The sequence below is a fragment of the Ptychodera flava genome, chromosome 11, assembly GCF_041260155.1.
Source record: "Ptychodera flava strain L36383 chromosome 11, AS_Pfla_20210202, whole genome shotgun sequence".
Taxonomy (NCBI): domain Eukaryota; kingdom Metazoa; phylum Hemichordata; class Enteropneusta; family Ptychoderidae; genus Ptychodera; species Ptychodera flava.
This window is the reverse complement of record NC_091938.1, coordinates 41,742,417-41,748,426: the sequence shown is the minus strand read 5'-3', so window position 1 is coordinate 41,748,426 and position 6,010 is coordinate 41,742,417.

Below are 6,010 nucleotides of genomic sequence, written 5' to 3'. Positions count from 1 at the left end.
TCCTTGTGCATATTTTGAATTATTATACATCTACCATCAAGACCAATAGAATTTTGCATGTGCTAAAATGTACTGTATCTGCACATTCACTGATGAATGGGTTTCAAGGGTTCCATTTAATGAGTGCCAGACTGCATCTCACACTCTGTATGGGTAGTAGTGCATATGCTATTCAGAACCAGACTGCATCTCACACTCTGTATGGGTAGTGCATATGCTATCCAGAACCAGACTGGATCTCACACTCTGTATGGGTAGTGCATATGCTATTCACACTCTGTATGGGTAGTGCATATGCTATCCAGAAACACATACAAGATAGTGTTCCACACTGCAGTTGCACTATAAATTGGAAGAAAGTTGTTGACATTCCAGGAAAACATATGTAAGATGTATAATAATAATAAGGCAATCACAAAAATACTGCTTTGTGTGGGGTGATACACTGTGCCAATGTTGTGGCTTTTTCGTAATAACTTCATAATATCATACACCTGTTGCTGTAACGGTAGGACTTTAATGTTCGATAACTTTCTGTACTTGCACATTATGCAGAGATGCATTGAGTAAATTTGACGTTATACGTCAGACATGGCAATTTATCCAATGTAAACAAAGAAATTTATTGTGGATTAAATTTGTAAAACATTGCAGTGACTTTTGAAAAAGTTATGCACGTTACACAGTAAATAAATACAATGAACAGGAAACTTTGTCTGAATAAATTTGTTATTTCAAAACTGACTTACTGCAAACTAAGATGAATAGTCAACAATGTCCATGCACACAGCAGTGGATGACATTGTGCTACCTGCCATCCAAACTGGCAGTCTGAGAGATGGCAAATGATATTTGTAGAATGAATGAAATAAACAGATATAAGTATTAACTGTTTAAAGGAGGATGATTTCATCAGTTGGTCATAACTTGCCCTCCAAAAGTCAGTTACTTATTGAGAATTTCTTGTCACTTGTAATTGTTTCAAGATTGATTTCAAGATGAATATCCAGTACAGTATTCAGGTTTTCAAAAATACAATGTTTTCTGATGATAATTCTAGGCTAAATATGAGGATCAAAATTTTGGGAAATAGAAGATATGGAGTCGGTTAAATAAATGATAATAAAATCCATTAACCCAGAGAGTAAGTGATAGTGTTATGTGATATTCAATTTTTAGCTCACATTTGGTATACCAATGTGAGGTAATCGTATAAGCTGAATCAGTTCATTTGCATCCCATTTGCATGTCTGTATGTATGTATGTATGTATGTATGTATGTCCGTCCACGACAAAAACAGCTAAACGGCAGAACCTACTGTCTTAGTATTTGGTGTACAGGTGCACCTAGGGGTGTAGATGTGAATTTGTTCAAATGAACTTGTCAGTGTCAAAAATATGCAAATGAGGGGGAAAAAAGGAAAAACCCTGCAAATTGCTAAAACTCTGTAACTGTTGGTCAGATAGGGTTGAAACTTGGTGTGCAGGTTCCTTTAGGTATTCTAAAGTAGGTGTTTAAAATTTGGGATGAAATTTGCATGTTTCTATTTTTCAGGTAATTTTTTCAGTTTTTAGTCAAAAAATGTTTAACTCTGAAACCACTCATCTGATTGCTTTGAAAGTTGGTATACATGTTCCTCAGGATGACCTCAGTCAAGTGTATACAAATTGAATTGAAATTTTCATATTTGTAATTTTGGGGCGATTTTCCGAATTTTTGGTCAAACATTTTTTTATTCAAAAACTATTAATCTGATAGCTCTGATATTTGGTATACAGGTTACTAAGGTTGATCAAAATCAGTTTGATGAATATCGTGAAGATATCTTGAATTTTATATTTTTGCTGAATTTTTGGTTATTTTTCTCATTTTAAGTAAAATTTCTTCTTCTCTGAAACCGCTAGCCCAATTGCTCTCAAATTTGGATTGGACGTTTGCAAGGGTGTTACCCTTCTAATTGTTGAAATTACGACAAAATTGGAAATATTACTGTTTTGGGGCAATTTTTGTCATTTTTGGTCAAAAAATCGTAAAAAATATTTTCATTTTAAAGCCCCTGGACAGACGGCTTTTACAGTTGGTGTACAGATGTCTAGGGATGACAATAGTCAGATATGTGGAAATTGTCCTGAAATATACAAATTTGTATTTTTAAGACAATTTTGTCATATTTGGTCAAGAAAACTTGTTCTCAAAATTTCTTGTCTGATAGCTTTGTAATTTGGTACAAAAGTCACGAGGGATGTTATTTTTTCATTGCAAACCAATTTTTGCAACTTTTGCATGTGAGACACACAAGAACTGATGAGAAATTTGGATCCAGGATAATTCCAGATGTCATAATCCCCCCCCCCTCCCCCCACAGTGGAAGGAATTTCACTATCTGTAACTGATTTAAGTGCTGTTTACATTTGAATGATAGCACTCATAGCATTAAAGCCGCACTTTTCAATCCCTGGTTCTCGCATTAGTGGAGTTCTCCTCCCAGTCAAACACATGGCCAGTAGGATGTTTGATTTCTATAACATTAATTACACAAACTGATTTCAATCTTATGTCACCTTTTGCTAATCCTGCAAACAGAGCTTATATAACCGTTTGATTGACGGTCGGATCAAATTGCCAACGGTCATTTATTCCCCAGCACCACACTCGAATTTCCTTAAAAAATGTCTTCCAGTCACGTTAGAATATGAATATAGCCACAGAGTTCGATCTGCAGCAGCTTCGTGCAGACCGCTTGGCAGTCTGTCAGCGTTTTTGCGGTCAGAAAAAACTAAAAAGTGGCATTTTCTGGAGCGTGTGCCCTCATGTTATCTGCTTGGTGTCCACTTACACAATGAACGCCGCCATAGGTTGGCGCCCTGTTAAAGGGAGGCTCCGCCTTTAATTAAAACATCCCCAAAGTTGTAAATATACTGGCAGCTGGTCTTATGTAAACATGGTCAACCAAGGGGTGGAACATTGATATTCAGGAGGGGGTAGGGGATAGAAGATTGATGAGGTAGCATTCCTTTTTAAAAGATCCCTTTTATATTTTTCCCACTCTTTTTTCCCCCTCTCCAACCTTTTCTTTTTGTCAAGCTTCTCTAGCTAATTTTTTGTTGACATTTGCTTGTGTATGTAGGATATGTTTGTCCCATTGCTATAGAAGTTGGTATGCATGTTTCTAAAGATGACCTCCAGTACCTAAGTTGCAGTCCTTACTTGCTTTTGTCATTCTTGTTTTTCTGGTTTATCTTTGGTACCCATACTGGTATGTACCAATTCTGATAAAATGTGAGCGACACCGTATAATTGCGGTATTTTATAAACAGACATAATTGGCAAGCTGGCAGTTGAAACACAAGTGAATTTTCACAAAAATTAGTAGGAGGTTGATAAACAAATTTAATATTCTTAAAGTCCCTACAACACTTTGTCTGATGGCACTTCAGGAATGAGCATAATTAATGGCAGGTTAAGGGTTGGGGGGTGGAAGAGAAAATATTTCATCAATATGTTTTTCATACCCCCCACCCACAATGTTAGTCAAACTATTCAGAGCTCCCCCCTCTGTTGGCATTGGGATATTTGGAGGCCCTAGGCTCCCCCCCTAAAAAAAATGTACCTGCCAATATAACAATGTAGACCCAACATCACTATGTGTATGTATTTGCATACAATAATTGAATTTTACCTAAAAGTCATTTCACTGTATTTGGTAGTCTGTGGCGCAAACTATGAACATGTTTTTTCACAATACAAAACTAGCTGTATCTATTATGGTTAACAATTGACAATCATGTACCTGACTGGCATATTTTGATTTGGAGGGTATAAAAGTGAAATTTGATTTTGAATCTTTTAATACCCAAAAGTGTCATTTCACTGTACATGGTTGTCTATGGTACGGAATGTAAACTCTTTTTTTTTCCAATACAAAACTAGATTTATCTGTTCATTTGTATATGCTTGACTATTGATGTAAATTCTATCCACTACATTTTTAGAAGTGCTTTGGTGTGTAACAAATATCATTGAAATTTCATCAAAAGTTGTGTTATGCATATGAGTCTACTGGGTAAACTTTGAAAAAATATAAATTTTATATCAAACTAGATATATATGTTGAATTGAATGATTTGCCTGAATTTCTCCATTGAAATTAAAGAAAATTAAAGCCTGTGAAGAAACACAGAAAATTATATAGGGAACATTAAATCCGTTACTGTAAGGTAGAATAACCGTGCATAAAATATCTGAATTGGAAAATGGGTGTTTACTCAGTCTGTTTATGTGCGGTTCTAAAACTGCAAGTGTATTGTATGGATTTTTTCACATCGGATGTCTGATAAAAGCTGGACTCCCAAGAGTTGACGATTAAGCACACTTAACGATTTATTGAAACACCTAGGACCATAGTCACCAACAGGTAAACACGATCTCAAGAACAACCATTATTTCTCATCTTAATCCAGTAACCAAGTCTAAAACCTTTAGCAACCTCGCTTTCACTTCCCATAACAGCCGAAAGCCAACACGGAAACGTAATTGGTTAAAAGTAAAGAACAAACCAGAATGTGTCTATAATGCAGTGAAACAAATTGTTTTTTATGTTGATTGCACGATGACGTCAAACCACTACAGGAACCTATTTTGATATGAATATATTAAGCCTTAGCACGCAAACCAGGCAAATAAAAATATCACAAACAAAATATAGGTATAATCAAATGTGATTTTACAATATTTCGTGACGAATTAAAAATATTTTCGTTGCAGAATGATTCCCACCCGGCAAAAATGTTTATCCTCCTTTGCTGGTGTTCCGTAAGACATTTACATAATCTGTAAATGTAGGTGTATGAAGTGTCACTTGCAGATTTGTGAAGTCATGCGTCCAGCGCAGTTTATATACTGCCATTTTACACTATCTTAGAGCTCCATAAGCTGTATCTTTTGGTTATTTTTTCAGAACTTTGTTTGTGATTTCCCTATACTTTCTGCGTAAAATCCCAGAACTGTAATTTAATGCCAAGTATTTAGCATATCAACACAACCTATATGAGTATAATTTCCATTGTTATTGTTGAATATTGTATTCAAGTCCGGACTAGAATTCATTTTTAAACAATAAACAATGATCACTACACACATGCAAGCTGTGTTGACAAAAAGAATACTCGAAATTTCAGTATGACAAACTGATTAGGGTCAGACACCGTAGTTGATATACAGAAGCAAAATACTAAAAACTTGCCACAAGTTACAGCTTATGTCCCTTTAAGGTGAGAAAACTTCATTTAATATCATTTCATTGCATACAAAAAACCTGAGCGCGCTGAAAACACTGTGGCTTATTGGATTCCTAACACTATTTCGCTGCCATTCATTGAGAGCCATCCGAACGATGTGGGGCGCTCTCTCTATCCAAACGATGTGGGGCGCTATCTCTGCGCTAAACGAGCGCATTAGTCGGAAGTTTGAAATGAGAACTTACGATTCGTAGGTACATTCTACTGTGACTTAATCCAACAGCTATATGGAAGGTTGTCCTAAATTAATTAACTTTTATATTGGAAAAGATGCTGAGAATAATTTCCAACAGTTTTCAAATTTCTGTTCAATAAGACTTAAATATAAATGAACATCTTACCCCCGAATTTATTAACCCTTAGCACTAGGTTAAGTCATGTTGGTACAGCCCCCACTCAATTATCAGATTTCTCTAATATAAATATTATTTACTCGATAAAATATTCAATGGAAAACAAAAGAATGACAAACTGTTAATGGGCTGTTGACACATTCGCTAATGTGAGAGCCTGGGATTGAGAAGGGCGCCTTTAAAGACATCTGGAACACTATTGTGAATATTATATTTAGAGCTTATCGTGGAGAATTGAATGTATTTCGAGTGTAAGTCTTTGAATGATTGTTTATGAAGTAAACATTGCTAGACGGATCCCAGATACAGGCAGCGTAATACCCAAACGATACACAGTGCACCCAAACGCACTGGTTCAC